This window comes from Eriocheir sinensis, chromosome 30 (assembly GCF_024679095.1).
Source record: "Eriocheir sinensis breed Jianghai 21 chromosome 30, ASM2467909v1, whole genome shotgun sequence".
Taxonomy (NCBI): Eukaryota; Metazoa; Arthropoda; class Malacostraca; order Decapoda; family Varunidae; genus Eriocheir; species Eriocheir sinensis.
The window spans coordinates 142,620-162,619 of record NC_066538.1 but is presented as its reverse complement, the minus strand read 5'-3'; the positions used below and the strand labels follow the sequence as shown (position 1 = coordinate 162,619).

The following is a 20,000-nucleotide window of genomic DNA, read 5'->3' as shown; positions in this document are numbered from 1 at the left end:
TAGGCAGTCAGTCAGAATTTAAAACAAGGATTAAAGCTATTAACAGTAAGGTAAAACATATGCACTGCATGATACACGGGCAGGCTTTAGCAGCCAAGACACTGCCCACTGAGCTCAAGGAGGTCCCTGATGACACAGTAAAGATAGTTAACTTTGTAAAGTCAAGTGCTCTCAATTCTAGACTATTTAGACTTCTATGCTCAGATTTAGATTCTGTTCATGAAACACTCTTATATCACACTGAGGTTTGATGGTTATCTCGTGGTAATGTTGTCAAGAAAGTGTTTGAGTTAAAGGACGAACTCAAATTGTTCTTTAGCTGTAATGACAAGAAGGTAACTCAGATTTATCTTGCAAAGCTGAATGATCCAAAGTGGATCACTTATCTTGCCTATCTTGTTGACATATTTACACGCCTAAATATTTTAGACAAATCTTTGCAAGGAGCTGATGCTGTTGTCACTGACACTGTTGACAAATTGCAGAGTTTTCAAATAAAACTAGAACTGTGGGAGACAAAAGTAAAGAAAGTGAATTTTGACATGTTTGAGACACTTGCTGACAGGCAAGACACCTCTACTGTAGTTCAGATGGTAAACTTAATAGCGGATCACCTTTCCTCACTGCAAAATTAAATAAAGAGATACTTTCCTGATGTGTCTGAAGGAAACTTAAAGCTAATTAGAAACCCTTTCCATACATATGTTGCTTCTGTTAATAATGCTATCGGAAGTTTATTGAACTTGTGAATGACTCCAGTGCTTTTGATCTATTTGAGAAAGAGTCTTTAGTCAGGTTCTGGTGTAAAGTATCATATCCACATGTCGCAGAGGACCCTCTTCATTCTCTGTTACTTTTCCCATCAACATATCTGCGTGAAACTGGGTTTTCCAGCTTACTTGTCATAAAATCAAAACTAAGGTCTCGACTCAATGTGGAAGCCGACCTTCGATGTGCTTTAGCAAAAACTGCTCCTCGTCTGACTAGGCTAGTTGATGAAAAAGTTTCAGCCATCTCATTAACTCCCTTTGCAGCTCATGTAATAATAATGTACTTTGTTTGTGCAGCTCAGTACCATAACCTTGAAAATTTACTGCATAGCCACAGGTAAATAATTATAAAAAAATTGTCTTTATTATTTATGAAATTCTTTGTGTTTACAATATTATTGGTTATGTCAGGAGAGTTATGTACTTACTTCCCTTCAGTGCAGTACTTGCAAATATACACAATGGAATGTTTTTCTGAGTTTGTTTTGTTTTCCACTTTCTACAAAGTGACGGGGGTACATTACTGACATTAAAAATACCCAAAAGGGTACGTGGGGAGAAAAAGGTTGAAAACCTCTGCCCTAGGATTTGTCTGGCCTCCTGCAGCTGCCTGGACCTCCTCCTCTGCAGACTGTCATACACCTGGCACAGCATGTTGCTGATCCTCTGGCAACCCTTCCAAGATATTGTGCCAGGCATGGTTTATAGTGGCCGTGTGATGTTCTTTCAATAATACATCATTATATCAAATGGCTTGTCTAATGTTGTACTGCTTCCAGTAGCAAATGACTCTCCGCTTTGACTCACTGTCCACCTTATAATGTCTTCGTCATCTAAGAGCTGCTGTAAGAGGGCTGTATCTTCCATCTCTTCCCCCATTCATCAAAACTGATGCCTGGAGTACACTGACTTTTAAGCATATCACCTCCTGTTCAAGTAGCAGAATGGTGTTGGGAGCCAAGAACTTAACTTTTATGTAGCAGTGCTCACATAGTTTGAGTGTCCCACATCCAGACAAAAGAACAATATTCACTCAGTGCTTAACATTTAGCCATCTTATACCCATGGAGAGGATAAACCAATATCCTGGAGGCAGATGTTATTATCATATTTTGAGATAGTTATACAACTAAACGCTTCTGTTTATTCTGAGGTGTCTCTCATATTATAAACGTTTTTTATTAACACTGTTAACTGAGGGGGAGGGTGCCATACAGTGTTAGAGTTGATAAGTGTATGCAAGCACTCTGTTGTCCCTCACACACATCTTGGCTCCCCACATCTATGTAAGCAAGGAACAGTAACGTAGCTGGGACAACATAACTCCTTGCCGCCGCCTCCTCCTCCTCCTCCTCCTTCTTCCTTCCCTTCTTCTTTCTGCCATTTCCTCACTTCCTTTCCCTCTTATTATTTTTCTTTCCTTAAATCCTCTTGCAAACAGGGAATAGTGTACAGTACCTAAGCTGTGATGACACAACTCTTGATCTCTCCCTTTGATCCTTCCTCCCTTCTTCCATTCTTTCAATTTACTAGTCAGTTGCTGGGCGACTGGGAACGTCAACCACTGATGTACAGACATGGAACTTGTGATTGGCCCTCTCTCCTGGGCTGATGGGCAGAATGTTTCTGACATAACAACCTTTACTTACAGCTTCTCTCTCTCTTCTCTCTTAATCTAGCAAAACTATCCTTCCTGTGAACTGCTTTTCATTTCCAGCTGATGCACACCCTGAGCTCCCCTCAGCAAAGACAAGGAGAGATATGCCAGGAGTCTCACTGAGAGCATCAAGGGACATTTCACAACACAAATGACCTCCAACCTGATGAAGTTCCACTCTGAGCCTCATTCTCATGTTAGCACAATTCCAACAGCAGATGGTTGTCTTATGCCCAACATAGATGGGCAGAGGGATCATTGGACTGAGTGCTTTGAGCAGTTGTAAACAGCAGGCAACCACTAACTGCTGACTTACAAATAGCAGATACTGACCCACCCATTGCCGAAAACCCACACTCTCTTGACGAGGTCAGAGAGGTTGAAAAGGCAGCTGGTATTTGTAACATCAGTGCAGAGCTACTCAAAGTTGGAGGCGACATCAAAGAGGTGACGTCACAACTGTTTTGCCCATAAAGAACAAGAACCGATACTGAGAGACAGCTACCGAGCCTGAAACTCTAGTGAAGAAAATGAGGTGCTGTGATGCAGGACTAATACCACACTTGTGTATAACTGATAGTGTGGTATTCAGACATTTATAGGAATTACAGATTTCTCTTCAAAAGCTACAGCAAGTCCGCCTGTAAGAAAGCCAATACAATGCTTGGGTTCATATCGAGGAACTTCGAATACAAGACGCCGGGAGTTATGTTATCCTTGTACAATTCGCTGGTAAGGCCCCACCTGGAATACGCCGTGCAATTCTGGTCTCCTAATTACAGGAAAGACATTGAATTACTTGAGAGAGTACAGCGCCGTGCCACGAAGATGATACCATCACTGAGGACGAAGCCCTATGAAGAGCGACTCGAGCGACTCAACCTCTTCACGTTGGAAAAGAGACGACTGCGGGGAGACATGATACAAGTCTTTAAGTACCTGAACAAGCTCAGCAATGCTGATCACTCCAAACTCTTCACGCTACAAACCAACCTGAGAACAAGAAACAACGGAAAAACAATTCAAGCAAAGCGATGCATTACCGACATCGGCAGGAGTTACTTCTCGAATAGAGTTGTTCGCCACTGGAACAGCCTTCCTGCAGAAGTGGTTAGCGCAGAAACCATCAACTCCTTCAAGAAACGCATTGATCGCCACTTTGCTGCAACGGGAGTGAACTGAACGTTCCCAAGAGAAGGGACAAAAGTGCTTTAATCCTTCCCTGCAAGCCACTCCTGTGGCAAACGGATTGATTAAATCACTGAACGCAGGCAGCCTAGTAATGAGCCAACAGGCTTTCTGCTGCCTGCTAGTCCATGTTTCCATGTTTATACTGTTTGATATACAAATTGCTTCTTCGTGTCCTTATATGGTATATTATTGATGCAAATCTTCTGTTTGTGGTTCATATACGATGGTTTGAGGTTTTTTGTGTACACAAACATTTAAATGTATCACTGAAAATAAAGTTGATCTTCACACAATCACAAACTCACAATGCGCAGGTACCACATCTACGTTCGCGAGTGGACAGACATAATGAAACAGAATATATTATGGCTGTAATAACACCATGGAGGTACTATACCTCCATGAATAGCACTGTGTATTTACCTAGTTGTATTTACCTAGTTGTAATTTTACAGGGCCTGGGCTTACGCTCGTGTGGTCCCGTTTCCGTATCTATAATTATCCAACTTTTCCTTGAAACTTTGCACACTCTTCACCGATACTATTTCTTCACTTAATCTGTTCCAAACCTCTATATTTCTTTGTGGGAAGCTATAGTTCTTTATGTCTCTTGAGCATCTTCCCTTCCTCAACTTTTTACTACGTCCTCTAGTATTCCTTCTGGAAGGTTCCTCTCTTAGTAGCAATTTCTCGTTACCTACTTCTTCCATTTTACTCAATAGCCTATAAATTTGTATTAGGTCTCCTCTTTCTCTTCTTTGTTCTAGTGTTGGCAAGACCATTTCCTTTAGTCTCTCTTCATGTCAGTCCCTCCAGTTCTGGAACCATTTTTGTTGCCATCCTCTGTATTCTTTCTAGTTTTACTATGTGCTTCTTCATATGTGGAGACCACACTGTTTCCGCGTATTTTAGTTTAGGTCTGATCATAGTAGTTATTAATTTTTTCATCATTTCTTTGTCCATGTAGTGGAATGCTATGCCTATATTTCTCACCATGTTATATGTATCACCGACGATCCGATTTATATGACTTCCTGGTTGCATATAATTTTGCATTATTACTCCTAGGTCTCTCTCTTCATTTACTTTCTTTAATATTTCACCATCTCCCATTTTATATGTCCATTTTGGTCTTTCTACACTTTTTCCCATTTCCATAACATGACATTTCTTCACGTTGAATTTCATCTCCCATTTCTGACTCCATTTCCAAATCTCGTTTAGGTTTTCTTGCAGCTCCTTGCAGTCTTCACTGTTTCTTATATGTCTTTGCAGTTTAGCATCATCTGCGAAGAGGCTCATGTAGCTGTTTATTCCCTCTGGCATATCATTAATATAGACTAGGAAGAGTACTGGTGCTAAAACCGACCCCTGGGGCACTCCGCCCCAGGTGAAAAGTAGGCTGCAGTGTGTGTATGTGCATTATATCCTAGTTTACCTTCCCGAGCGACTTGTGGTAAGGATTGAAGGCACGGTCTGAGGCCGTGCCTACATTGTCGAAGGGAAGATACACGGCTCGACTTTCATGACTTTTGGTACGGGCCTTATAGTCTGAAAGACTCCAGAAAAGCTCAAGAATTCAAACTGCTAACCCTTGCCCCACAGTTTGCCCAGTACCATCAAGTCTGATATAGAATACTGTATTAAACAGCTTCCCTGAGACCCATATGGCATACCCCATTACTCACCAAATACCCCTCAGGGTGTGTGTACCCCAGTTTGAGAGATCCTCTGTTTCATGACCTGAATTTTCAATGAACCGTCCTGTAATGCACTGAGACTTGCTCCCTACTGATCATGAAGGTCAGCCGGCAGGGCTTTCACTTAGGGTACATTGTTTAACTGATGATTTCTTTTTGGCACACTTGATTACACATTACCACTGCCATCACCTTTCATCAATGGAGGTCAGAGAGGGGCCCATGACTTTTAACAACTTTTAAACGGAGTCTGTCACCTTGCAAAGGTTAAGAACTTGTGTACTACTATGTGCAGTACCAAGTTACAGCAGTATCTATACAGTACCTACATTACACTGTACATAGAACCTACATTACACTGTACATAGAACCTACATTACACTGTATATATTACCTACATTACACTGTACATGGTATCTACATTACACTGTACATAGTACCTACATTACACTAGTGTGTACAGTACCTGCATTACACTACTGTGTACATTACCTAAAGATGGCACTACATGGTAGGTTTATCAGGTGGCTGGCACAGACAGATAGTTTCAGAGGAACACGCCAGAATTGTTGGACAGGAGACCAAGACCACTATGCTGGTCTAGTCTAGCCAAAGGCAGCAATACTTATGTTTGTAAGACCAAGGCCAAGCCATATTTCAAGTCTTGTGCGTCTTCTTATGACATTTTTAAAGATCAAAACATCTAATAAAAAAATAGGGATTAAAATAAGTTGACAGTAGTTAGCTAGGCAAGACAGGAGTCACACATAATGGATATCAGAATGAGCATCTCAGAAACAGGAAAACATGACGTGTCCAAACTGACCAAAGCCTCAAGCTGATGATTCTCTTCACTGACACTTCCAATGTTCTGAATACAATGTTGTACTGAGAAAACAGTGTCCAGAAAAGTAAATTAAATCAATTAGGGACACAAACAAAACTTATAATATATATATATATATATATATATATATATATATATATATATATATATATATATATATATATATATATATATATATATATATATATATATATATATTAGAGTGAACACCACAAACAAAGGAACAGCCTGCCTCTGTCCTGGGCACTGAGGCCCTCACCAACACCTGCGACGTCAGTAAAATACAGTGTTGAGCATCACAAGCATGAATCCGGTTTACTTATTTGTGGTTTAGTACACCTTCAAGTCCACTACCAGCCACCCCTGTCTATGCAACTATCCCTCTACAAAACTTGCCAACAACTCCAGCCAGTCTAACATAGCCAGCACTAGCCAGGAGAATAATCGACCCATGTGAAGTAGCCAAAGTAAGGCTAGTGTGTCTGTACCTAGGTAAGGGTGTGTTGTTATCCTTGCAGCAGTGTCAAGTGTTTCCTGTCATGGCATCTGTCAGGTGTCACAGCAGGCAGAGAAGTCACACAGGTGTCGGCTTGCTTGTCGTCAAGGTGGATGTGGCGGCTTCACAGGCAGTTGTCTTTAGTGCCTTCATGGCAGGCAGGATGGCCACACAATTATCAGATGTTTGTCTTCACTCTGACTGACATCTTGTACATTTTGATCTCTGAAAATTGAGGGATGATAAGAAAAATAGTTTCACTAGATAAGCAATGCTAAAGATTAATGTGTTACTCAAGCCAGCACAAAGCACCTTGTTCCCCAGCCCCAACTCCTTTCTAGGGTGGTTGTAATGCTTGAAGAATGACTCGTTTGCTCACAATGATGCAAGTAGCGTCAAACTAAATGTACCATAAAAGTTAACCCATGACACCATTGCCATTGTATTCATAATATTTAAAATATTTAGATTCAATCCACTTGCACCAATTTTGGCACAAGCACAAGTTTCCTCTTCATTACTGCAATGAAATAACTTGCAACCTTCTCCACTGGCATGTCTTGAACCGTAGACCATGAACATTGACAGTGTTCCCATACCAGGATGTCAGTCACACCTCTCACCCATGCTGCTGCAGGATTTAAACCTTTTGCATGCTTCATGGCCAAACAGCCTAATGGATATAGTGGCACGAGAACTTCTTGCAACAGCATCTGATTATGGAAAAGACATACAATTTACTAGCTTACTGTGGGTAGCTGGCAACCCCCTGACCACAAGGCATCCACACTGGATGCACAATCAAGGGTCAGGATATGATGCCGCCCCATGTAGTCCACCTTGTGCTATTGTCTCATTTAAGTCGTCTCTTGTTGTCTACCTCGTTCGCTTATTGTACCTTTTGCTACACAGAGTACAAGAGCCTACTTTATCCAGTGTGTTTACCTATACCCTTGATACACCCTGAGGACACAAACAAACATGGCGCAGCGATACTGACTATGCAGGAGGAAAAATAAGTGACAGTGACCGTCTGAAGAGATGCTGACCCAGATTAAGGCTGCTGCTGCGGTTGACTTCTGCGTACGTTCACTCTGCTACACCCATGCTGGGGAGGTTGGGAAGGAAAGCAGACACCTCAGGTTGCTGTCAGTCAGGAGCAGCCCTTTTGAGGGCGAGGCCAGACCTGTAAGTATAGGGACTGGTCAGTCTGGGAGGCTGGGAAGAGAGTGGTTGGCACCTGGGGCAATGGAGAATAGGGGGACTCTGGCAGTGCAGGTCATGGTTAACCCTTTCATTGCTAAATGCTCGCAGCGAGGACTAGCGTAACTTCCTGGTGGTGTTAAATGCTCGCTGCGAACACCAGTCACACTCAAATTTCCCGCGTATGAGTGTTCCAACACTATTTCTCACCCCACAGCATTGCCATTTCAGTGGGTTTTCCACTAAATTTGGTGGAAAATCATATCAGCCTAGTACGGAAAAGCACGGAAAGTCTACGGATGAGTAACTGGTGGATGTTGTTGTCCAATATAGCGGCATTATTGCATAGCTTCACCTATCACCTGAGTGATGTTTTGACCAAATAGTTTTAAATTTTTGTGGTTGGCAATATTACCCTGCCAGCACCCCATCAAGAGATCTACTCACTAGTTGCCTCAATATGGCTGACTGTCGCACACGCACAGATGTACGTCTTCTCAGGCAACACCCCCTGAACGTGCCTGTACGTTCGCAAGAGAGGCTTACATAACCAAATCTTATAGATCTTGGCCTCTTCTTTCCAATGGTGTTTTTGTTTTTTTAGCTGTGATGAATATATTTTGAGATACAGAGGTTAAAAGAGCGAGCACTAGTGTCACTTGCTGAACGTGCCTGTACGATTGCAGGAGAGGCTTACATAACCAAATCTTATAGATCTTGGCCTCCTCTTTCCAATGGTGGTTTTGTTTTTTAGCTGTAATGAAAAGTTTTTGAGATACAGAGGTTAAAAGAGACCCCCCTTCCCCCGCTGGGCTGCCTGAGTGAGCCTGGGGAGATAGTCTCGCTGCGAGCGATTACCAATGAAAGGGTTACTAATACCGTCAACATTTGATAACCCAAGTCTCCAGTTTCTCTTAAGAGTGATGGATGCCAAGAAAATATCAAATTATCTATTGGTCCAATGACATAAAAATTGAGAAAAATTATCACTAAATAACTTACACTTTCTCTGGTTTTGTGTGAAAAACGTGGCAAAAATACAGAAATAATAAATATGCATCAAAATACAGTAAACTCTCTATAAATTGTATAAATCAGATTCTGTGTGGAGACAGCCATGAAATGTGTGTGGGAACCCACTTGGCCGCAGGCGGTGGAGTAGCCCAGTGCAATGAAGCGCCCATATTTGGAGGTTCATGCATATTCACATGTCTTTTAGTGACCCAACGAGGGGTCAAGGGGGCATAACCCACCTGTTAGGAAGAGCATTAACATTCTCCTTGGGTTTTACTTGTGGTGAGTCGTGGGTTTTGGCTGCAGCGGGACGCTGTGGGCCACTCAGCCGCCCAGGGCCGTGCAGGATCACACGCACATTTCCTGGCGACTTTCAGTTGTTTAGATCTCTACACTCTTTCCTACAGATTTCCATGAGGTGTGAAAATTGATAAAATACACACATAACAGCATGACAAGATCTACAATATGAGACCAGTAAGAATTGTCTAACTTGAGGATGACCTCAGCCAATATAATATTGATAAAATTAATAAAAAATACACAGGACTGATTTTTTTTATAGTTACTTGGGTGGTGGGTAGCCATCGGTGGTGTGCTGAGCCTGGAGATAGGGCAAGGCTGGTCCTGGCTTTTGTCTTGTCTGGGAGGCAGGCCCTGCTACATCTATGGGGCCTGGCAAGGAGTGGCAAGAGGGAGTGTTGGGCGGCATGTTATATTTGTCCAAGGAGAGGAAGGTGCTGCAGACAGTGTTCTTGTTGTTTTTGAGGGGCTGTGGGCCGTGGCCACCTAGGTAAACAGTAAGTAAGGCCGCTGATGATGTTGATGGTGTGTTTCTCTCTCTCTAACGGCACAGTCAGCTGTCAGCAGCTCGTTCACACGCTTACTGTCCCCTGACATAAACTGTAAGTGGTAAGTTACTTCTTTAGTTTGCTTAGTGAGGCGGCAGGTTTTTCAAGATCTTCCACACGTAAATGGCAGATTATTGTCCCTTTTTTGTTATGAGTAGAGGCCCAGGTGTCCACTTCCCTCAGTCCTGTCTAGAGGCCTATGCCAGAGTTGTGAATACCTGGAACAACTGCCAGAGGGGGTCATCAATAGTGGCAGCGTGAACGCATTAAAAAATAACCATGACCGGCATGTTGAGCGAAGAGGTTAAGCGAAGCGAACCTTAAGCAAAGAGGCATCCCCTTATGAGCACTATATAGCTCCCTTGCCTCTTAATCACTAGGTAAGCAAACAGTCGTGGAAAGCCACCACTGTGTCCTGTCCTGGTGGTGAGGGTCACTTGGTCTGCTATTGAGTTTTTGTTGCCTCGAGGCTCTGAGTGTCGTCCTTCCTGTGTGGTGGTCGCGGCTAGCCACAACAGGCCAGTGTGGGCTGCACCAAGGCTTTACTGAGGGTGGGTATGACTTGGGCCTCTCTGGAGGTGAATGTTCTCAATATCCGACCACCCATCCCTCTGGCCATCTTTGTTGCCCCCGTGGGCTAATGTTTTGACCTGTGTACAGCTAGGTTGTCTGATGCTTTGATCTGGGCCAAACCGAAACACTTCAAATTTGTCTTTGTTAAGGTGCATGTTGTCGTCTGCAGCCCAAGAATGTATTTTGTTGAGCTCTTACCGTTTACTGTTTATTGTTGATGAGGTTTCAGGCCCCCGCTGCCAGCACAGGGCCGTCACTATTACATGATGTTAGCACCGAAAGTTGTCCTCAATCCTCATGTTTGTAACATCATAGGATCCAGCAGTTGTTTTACCTCCCCAGCTCTGGTGTTGGCATGGCTGACTCTGGTGTTGCCAGCAAAGGAGGAGAGGAAGGAGTATCCCATCCCCATGTTGATGTCTCTCATGTGTATGAGGAAGAGAAGGGGGACTCAAGACCAAGCCTTCTAGCACTCAAATACTTACTGGGACCTCGTCTGATCTGTGACCATTTACAGTGACTATTTGTGCTCTTCTTGTGAGGAAGTTGTGTACCCTTATCCTTAGCTTGCCTGATATTCCAAGCAATTTGATTTTAGGGGGCAGGATGCCATGATGGACTTTATCAAAAGCCTTGGGGGAAATCCAAGGACACTGTGTCAACATTCTTGCCCCCTGCCAGGTTCCCCAGCAACCAGTCATGATGTCCCAAGAGTTTAGAAATGGAAGACCTTCCTTTTCTAACTCATACTGGCTTGCAAAGAGCCCCTGCTCATCCTGATAGGTGAAAACCTTGTCCCTCACACATTTTTCAAAGACCTTTATGATGTGTGATGTTAGAGCAACAGGTCTATAATTTTCAGGCAGATTCTTGTCCATACCTTTATATATGGGGCTTATCGTGGCTTGCTTGAGCAGCACTGATATTTTCCCTCTGTCTGGGGAGCAATGCAGAGCAAGGAGATGGGTTTGGGCTGGGCCTCCCTGCTCTTCAGAAGCAGGATGGCTGGTAAACTGCCTGTTTCAGCTGAAGAGTTCACTCTTAGTTCCATTATGGACCTTTCATTGTCTTCTTGGGAGAGCAGGATGTCAATGAGGTGGTTTGTGTGCTGTGTCTCTTATTCAAAGAATAATTGCAGATCCTGTACTTTACTTTTGTTTGTTTTGGGGTAGAGGCCATGAATGTTTCCCATCATTAACTTCTCTAGTGGGTGTTTAGGGCACTGAGCCATGGGGATTTTGGATTTGGTGATGTTACTGGTGTTCAGTTCCTCCTGTTTTCTTAAAGAAGACTTGATAGCCTTCCCGGAGACACCATGGATTTGCCCAGTGTATTTGTGACTGCCTTCATTCCTACTACCAAGTCTAAAAGAGGCTTTTGCTGAAGATGACATACTAATACAGGCAAATAAAATAAAAAAAAATATGAGGGAGAAAGGACAACAGATGAACAATAAAAGTAGCCGACTGGGAAGTAAGAGATATGAAGACCCAAGGAAAGGCCATCCCGTGGATAGTTTGATGAAATTAAGACTTTACAGAACATTTATGTCAAAACTGGACAGAGACAAATGGAAACATGACACAGGCTGATGACAATGATGACTTAAGATAAATATAATACAATAAATATAACTGAGGTACCTGTAATAAAAAGCAACAATAATGACATATATGAATTGCTTGCAATATACCTGTTAAATCCTGTGGGGGCAAAAATATCCAGCAGAACAACAGAAATGTAATAAAAATCAATAATAAAGGGAATAAATAGGAAGATGGAGGCAAAAATCATATGATGATAATAATAATAATAATAATAATAATAATAATAATAATAATAATAATAATAATGATTGTGATACCTGTAATAAAACAGAAACAATAATATTATATAGATAAATTGCATGTAATATACCTATTATAACCTGTGGGGGAAAAAAAAGGAACAGTAGAGCAAGAAATATAATACAAATTAATAATTAAAGGAAGAACAGGAAGGAGAAGAAACCAAAAATAGTAGTAGTAGTAGTAATAGTTATAGTAGTAGTAGTAGTAGTAATATTATTATTAGTAGAAGTAGCAGTAATAGTAGTATTAGTAATAGTAGCAGTAGTAGTAGTAGTAGTAGTAGTAGTTGTAGTAGTAATAGTAGTAGTAGTAGTAGTAGTAGTAGTAGTAGTAGCAGTAGCAGCAGTAGTAGTAGTAGTAGTAGTAGTAGTAGTAGTAGTAGTAATAGTAGTAGTAGTAGTAGTAGTAGATGAGGAGAAGTATAAGTCAACTCTGAAGCCTTGTTTAACTCTTACTTACTGTGTCGTCTTGTCGGCGATGACCGATGGCCGAGACACACACACGGCGGGCGGGGCGCGGGCAGGCGGGGACCATCGCCGCAGCCCGCGCACACCCCGGCGAGCGTGGGGTCTGTGTTAAGCACCCCCACACCCGGCAGCGGGGCGGGGGGCGTGCAGGGATCTCCTCACGAGCGTCCCGGGGTGTGTGTGTGTGTCTCGGCCATGGGTCATCGCTGCCACTTCCGACAAGACGACACAGTAAATTAAGAGTTAAACAAGGCTTCAGAGTTGACTTATACTGCTCTTCATCTACTACTACTATTACTACTACTAATAATAATGATAATAATGATAATAATAATAATAATTCCTATTATTGAGGTTAATCTTTGCGTCTTATGCCGGGGATGGAAAATGCGTGTTTGAGGAAACCTTGAGTAAGTTCGGCAACATAAAACGTTTTGTTGTGTCGGCCGAAAGGGAAAGAGAGCCCCGAGCAAAGGTTTGTCGGGAAAGCTTTCTGTGGTTGCATTACAGCCAGGAACCACCTTGCCCCCGCTCCCCCCCCCCTCCCACATACACAGGCTACCACGCACCACCACCACAACGGCTACCACTCCTATCACCGCCTGAATTATTTCAGCTACCACACATACCACCGCCATCACTATCACTGCAGATACTACACATATCATCATCACCGCTAGTAGTATTAATTCCACACGAGGATGTCTGGATATATATATATATATATATATATATATATATAGATATATATATATATATATATATATATATATATATATATTTTTTTTTTTTTTTTACAGCAAAGGAGACAGCTCAAGGGCACAAAAAAGTAAACATTAATAAAAAAAAGCCCGCTACTCGCTGCTCCTAAAAAGAATCCAAAGAGGTGGCCGAAAGATAAGTCAGTTTCGGGAGGAGAGGTGTCCTGATACCCTCCTCTTGAAAGAGTTCAAGTCGTAGGCAGGAGGAAATACAGATGAAGGAAGATTGTTCCAGAGTTTACCAGCGTGAGGGATGAAAGAGTGAAGATGCTGGTTAACTCTTGCATAAGGGGTTTGGACAGTATAGGGATGAGCATGAGTAGAAAGTCGAGTGCAGCGGGGCCGCGGGAGGGGGGGAGGCATGCAGTTAGCAAGTTCAGAAGAGCAGTCAGCGTGGAAATATCGATAGAAGATAGAAAGAGAGGCAACATTGCGGCGGAATTTAAGAGGGAGAAGACTATCAGTATGAGGAGGAGAGCTGATGAGACGAAGAGCCTTTGCCTCCACTCTGTCCAGAAGAGCTGTGTGAGTGGAGCCCCCCACATGAGATGCATACTCCATACGAGGGCGGACAAGGCCCCTGTATATGGACAGCAACTGTGCAGGGAGAAGAACTGGCGGAGACGGTACAGAACGCCCAGCCTCGAGGAAGCTGATTTAGTAAGAGATGAGATATGAAGTTTCCAGTTGAGATTTTGAGTTAAGGATAGACCGAGGATGTTTAGTGTTGAGGAAGGTGATAGCTGGGTGTTGTCAAAGAATAGGGGATAGTTATTTGGAAGATTGTGTCTAGTGGATAGGTGGAGAAACTGTGTTTTGAGGCGTTGAAGGACACCAGGTTCTTCTTGCCCCAATCGGAAATAATAGTAAGGTCTGAGGCTAAGCGTTCTGCAGCCTCCAGCCTTGAGTCGTTAAGTTCCTGAAGGTGGGTCTTCTATTAAAAGAAGTTGAATAATGCAGAGTGGAATCATCGGCGTAGGAATGGATAGGACAGTTCGTTTTGGAAAGAAGATCATCAATGAACAACAGAAAAAGAGTGGGAGATAGGACAGAACCCTGGGACACCACTGTTAATAGATTTAGGGAAGAACAGTGACCGTCTACCACGGCAGAAATAGAACAGTCAGAAAGGAAACTGGAGATAAAGGTACAAAGAATATATATATATATATATATATATATATATATATATATATATATATATATATATATATATATATATATATATATATATATATATATATATATCACTCAATCAGTCAATCAATCAATCAGTCAATCTATCTATCTATTTATCTATCTATCTATCTATCTATCTATCTATCTATATCTATCTATCTATCTCTAAATCTATCTATCTATCTATCTATCAATCTATCTATCTATCTATCTATCTATATATATATATATATATATATATATATATATATATATATATATATATATATATATATATATATATTTATATGTGTGTGGGTGTGGGTGTGGGTGTGGGTGTGTGGGTGTGGGTGTCATTTTATGTCACGTATGCACAGGAAAAGCAGATTCTATTTTACGTGTGTGTGTGTGTGTGTGTGTGTGTGTGTGTGTGTGTGTGTGTGTGTGTTTGCAATGAATTACTGAGTCTGGAAACGCTCAGATCTCCTGTTTTTTCCCTTTGTTTCTTGTGGTCTGTCTGGGAGTGAAAACATTGCACTCAGTACGTGTTTGCTGAGCCGCGGAGGATACAGCGGGTTCAGGGGAGCCCACACGGATTATAGCGGCGAGCTGGGCGAGGAGGCAGAGGAGGGCGACAGTGTGGGAGGAAGACATTTGCATGGGAAAGGAGATGAAAGAGGGAGAGGCGGAGAAGGAAAAAAGGGAGAGGGATTGATAAGGGAGAGAGGAACGAGAAAGTCCGTGAAGTTGATGAATGAATTGGCCCGGGCAGCGACGTGGGGTGGCTGTGACGGGGAACAGAGTGATGGTCCTGTGCTTTATCCTTATACCAGTCCCTTCTCCCTCTTTCTCTCCCCTTGTATAAAAAATATTAACTTTATTCTTCCGTTTAATTCAGCGTCGAAATTGTGTTTTTTTTTTTAAGTTTTCAAATAATTTTATAATTCTTATCATGGGTCGTACGGGGAAGAAGAGGGAAGGAAGGTTGTACTATGAAAGCGAGGGGAGAGAGGGGTCGTAAGAAGGGTCGTGAGGAGGATAAGTCGGTTCAGTGACCTTAAATATCTCAGGATTGGCTGGAGGGACAAAGGGAAGGAAAGAAGCGGCCACCTCCACCTAGAGAGACCCTGCCCCCCCCCCCCCCTCTCTCTCTCTTTCTCTCTATCTCTCTATCTATCTATCTATCTATTTATCTGACTTCGTTTCTTTGTGTCTGTTTTGCCTGTCTTCTTGTTTCACTCAGAACGCAATGATGTGTGAAAGTCTCTCTCTCTCTCTCTCTCTCTCTCTCTCTCTCTCTCTCTCTCTCTCTCTCTCTCTCTCACACACACACACACACACACACTAACAAACATTATTCTCACGTCTCAGGGGAAAGTTTGCGGTGTCTTGAGTTTCCCTTCTCGGTTTCTTTCATGAATTATTATTTATTATGTCGCGTCCAGCCTCGATAATGCAATCAGCCTTATATAACGGAGAGGAAGGAGGGAAGGCACATCGGGTTCCCTCCTTAACTTATTTATAGGTATTATTATTTTTTTATTATTATTTCCATTTCATTATTTTTATCGGCTTTTTTCTTCATCTTCTTCCTCTTCTGTTTCCCTCCCCCTTTCCCCTCTTCCCTCCCACGCCTCCGCCCACACACACACACAGAGACCTTCCCTTATCTGTGTGTCCTCTCGGGCCTCAAAAACGGCAGCCCTGACTCGCATTCGTCAATCACACACACACACACACACACACACACACACAACAGCCCTCCTCCCCTCTCCCTCACCCTTCTCATATGACCCTCCCTCTTCTCTCTCCATCCTTTCCTCCTCTTCCTCCTCCTCCTCTCCATCCTTCCTCCCACTCCCCTTTCTTCCTTCCCCTTCTCCCTTCTTCATCTTTCCCCCTCCCATCCTCCTTTTATATTTCCTTCCTCACACCTTTCTTTCTTATGACTCTGATTCTTTCCTCACTCATACCTCCATCATTCACTTTTTTTCCTGCATTACTCTCTCTCTCTCTCTCTCTCTCTCTCTCTCTCTCTCTCTCTCTCTCTCTCTCTCTCTCTCTCTCCTACGATCCACATTTACCTCCCATCCCTCACAAAAAATGTCGCCTGAAAACCCCATAGCTTTCTATTCTTTTCGCCTTTCTTTCCTTGTGTTGGGCCGTCGCGTGAATGGTCTGCAGTATTCGTTTATCGCCGCTACTCAGTTACTGTCGCGATATTGTGCCCCGCTCGGCCCTTTGTCGGAATAGTTTTGGCTGACTCGGTGGCCGGCTTTCTGGGGTCGTGACGCACCGTTCTTCATCACAATGTTGCATGGTTGCCACTCACCGCAGCGATACTCGCTCGCCCTTCTGTCTTCCGCCTGCATGCATGAAGCGGTTGGAGTAACGACTGTGCCCCAGCGAGGGTAGTGGGGAACTATTTGCTGGCCAGGGCATTCACTGTCTAGATACAGTTTTCACACATAGATAACGGAGTATTAGACGGCGGGAAGCACACAGCTCGTGTTACAGTACAGTCAAGCGGCTTTAAAATGGGACATGAAGGCAATGCTTACAGTATCAGCGGGTCGCGCTGAGTTTGAAGAACACCGTTTGATATAAAGATATAAATGAACACACACACACACACACACATACACACACACACACACGTGTGATATTCGTTCTTGGAACTAGTAAACGAGAGGGGAAAACTGGCAGACGCAGGCCCGCTATGGTCTCCGGGAAGGGGCTGCGGAGGCGGGTGGACGGCGTTTTCGGTGGCCAGACCGTGAAGGTCGAGGCAGGTCCGCGACACACCGAGGAGCTGTGCGAGCTTCATAAGAGGGAACATTATTTTCCTGGAAGAAAATAATGCAGCACAAAAAGAAATAATCAGAATTCTGAGCGTGTTGTAAAGAAGAAATGAATGTACCGCGACCCTCGCCCGGAACCTTTATGTTGCCATGAAACAAGGGGGAGCAGAGGGACTTTTCGTTTCCTTTCTCCCTCTTGTTGGTGTGTTCTTGTGCTACTAAGCTTGGACTTTTCCGTTTGTTCTTGTTCTTTTGTTTTGTTATGCGGAAAGGGGTATTGCAGGCTGCGTCTGGCTGATCAGAGCAGCGATGTCCCATGACACCTTGCCGATAACAGCGCCGGAGCGGCAGGGTTATGGATGACAGTTCTGTGAATATATGTCCCTCAGTCGTCACAGCCGATAGTCGCGGCTCGGCAGCCCTTCCCGCTGCTTACCACGCAAACACGACCCACCACACAGGCCGACAACACTCGCTGACAGAGGACATTGTTAGTCTCACGGACCAGCGGCCGACGTTCTTCCTTGTTAAAATCAAAGTCCCGCCTCCGCCACTGCTTTACGTCTCTTCCGCACTTTCCGCCGCCCGAGTTCCGTAATGAGCCAACTTGACCCATTCGTCAGCATCGGCGGGTAATGGCACGCTCTTTATCCCTTTGTGCATTAAGAAGTCAGGAATTATTCGGCAGTGCGTCATGCAGAACTTACGGCCCTGTTGCTCGCTGAATGGCCTCCTAAATCCCTGGAAGAGGTGGCCGCGATTTTTGAAGGGACGATTGTGTTTGATTTGCCCCCAGCAAGCCTCCTTTGAGCGAAACTAAATAAGGATAAGGGTGCAAGAGAAAGGCTGTGTTATTGTATTCTCATGTCCCTCTCCTTTGTCAGGATCCTGTGCTTACCTCACTTCTTCTTGATACACAATATTGGCACAATTCTCGCTCTAGACTTTTTCCTTCTATTTTCTATCTTCATCAGTAAGAAGAGAGATCTAAGAGAGGGGGTTGCTATGTTAGTGTGTGTTCCTCTCATCCCTCGCTTATTCCACTCACATGGTTTAACTTTGTCTTTCCTTGTTCTCCTCCTTCAGCAATAGGAACAAAGACACAAGGGAAAGGCTGCAGGGTCACCGCATGTTCCCCAATCTCCCGTCCGTTTGTCAACACCCTCGGCCACAATACATGAAGCTAATGGAGGGAGGGGAGGCAGAAACGGGGCCGCTGAGACTCTTATATCACAGCCCACGGAACACACGCTGCTCACCGGGGAACAATAAGCAGGGCACCGGGGGCCTGCTATCCTAGACATCTCTTTCCCTGCTGTTTTATTCTTGCCCATTGTGTACGGTCTCTTTCCTCTTCTTCCTTCGTCCTCTGTTGGTCTTGGTTTGTCTCTCCGTCTCAAGAACGTCTCTCCCCTTCGATCCTCTTCCTTCTGTACCGTTACTTTCTTGGTAACTTGTTTGTTGATGGGAGAATACACCTGTTGTGCTGTTTACCTGTTGAAAGAGAGAGAGAGAGAGAGAGAGAGAGAGAGAGAGAGAGAGAGAGAGAGAGAGAGAGAGAGAGAGAGAGAGAGAGAGAGAGAGAGAGAGAGAGAGAGAGAATTTTCATACTTAGGCCCATGATGGTTCCCTGATGTAATGGATATTCCGGATATTGGAAACTCGTCAAGTATGTCAGGAGACAGTTTTAGGAAGGCCAATGTGTGTGTGCGCGCGCGTGTGTGTGTGTGTGTGTGTGTGTGTGTGTGTGTGTTAAAGAGAGAGAGAGAGAGAGAGAGAGAGTAGGCCTTTGTCTGTATTCAAGATGAGTAATAATAGGTGCACCGTTTTTTGAGCTGTTGTGTTGTTCACTCGCCCGCGGAATTGTCCTCCTTTGTCCCAAGCCAAGACGAAGGCGTGAGCGTGCCCGGCAAACAATGCACGCAAGCGGCCAGGCAAACAAGCACGTGAAGTAGTCGCCAGCAAAACACAAATACGAAAACAAAAGCCTCAACGTGGGAAAAGTGGGTCCGTGCGTGCAGTCTGGTGTGGGGAGAAGCTCATAAGACAAACTTTATGAAAGAAAGATATATGACCACTGTAAATTTGCAGGTCAATGATAGGTAGGCTTGGTGTGTGGGTAGGGGCAGAAGCCGGCTTTGTTTACTTGCTATATCTCTCTCCTTCACACACACACACACACACACACACACACACACACACACACACACACACACACACACACACACACACACACACACACACACACACACACACACAAACACACAAACACACACCGCTCCGGTAGCTCAGAGGTAGAGCGCTGTGCTGCCTGGCTCCATGGTCTGGCAGGTGGAGGTTCGAGCCCTGCTCAGGCGGATTTTTCCATTGACAGAGGGGTGGTTACTGTCCCCCTTTGAGCAAAGGGGACGGGGTGTGTGGTGTTCGAAGGTCCTGGCAGTACCCAGGAGCTTGCTCATGTCGGGAGGGTATTTGCTGGCTATTGCGAGCCCAGCTAGTGACCAGGTCGCGAGTGAATTACACACACACACACACACACACACACACACACACACACACACACACACACACACACACACTCTCTAAATATGCTAATACAGTCAGCTGGGAACGTTGGGATAAAGGAAGGGGAATCTGACCTTCCCGGTGGGCTACTGGATG

The 20,000-nt window shown here is 44.0% G+C and overlaps 1 protein-coding gene and 1 long non-coding RNA gene across 3 annotated transcripts in view; one reads left to right on the top strand and one right to left on the bottom strand.

Annotated features, from left to right (window-relative positions):
- Nucleotides 1–6,325: 6,325 nt before the first annotated feature.
- LOC127005351 (uncharacterized) lies at nucleotides 6,326–9,707 on the bottom strand. Its single transcript, XR_007758431.1, has 3 exons — nucleotides 9,448–9,707; nucleotides 7,711–7,847; nucleotides 6,326–6,886 (listed from the first exon to the last, which is right to left on the bottom strand). It is a non-coding gene; the product is annotated as an uncharacterized LOC127005351 (long non-coding RNA).
- Nucleotides 9,708–9,765: 58 nt separating this feature from the next.
- Nucleotides 9,766–20,000, top strand: part of LOC127005349 (rabenosyn-5-like) — a 61,711-nt gene continuing 51,476 nt past the window's right edge. The window contains exon 1 of one of the 2 annotated variants that reach the window (XM_050874124.1): nucleotides 9,766–9,783. The gene's annotated coding sequence lies outside the window, so the exon portion shown is untranslated. Of the gene's footprint in view, nucleotides 9,791–20,000 lie in introns of both variants that reach the window. The other variant, XM_050874123.1, reaches the window with a different exon arrangement.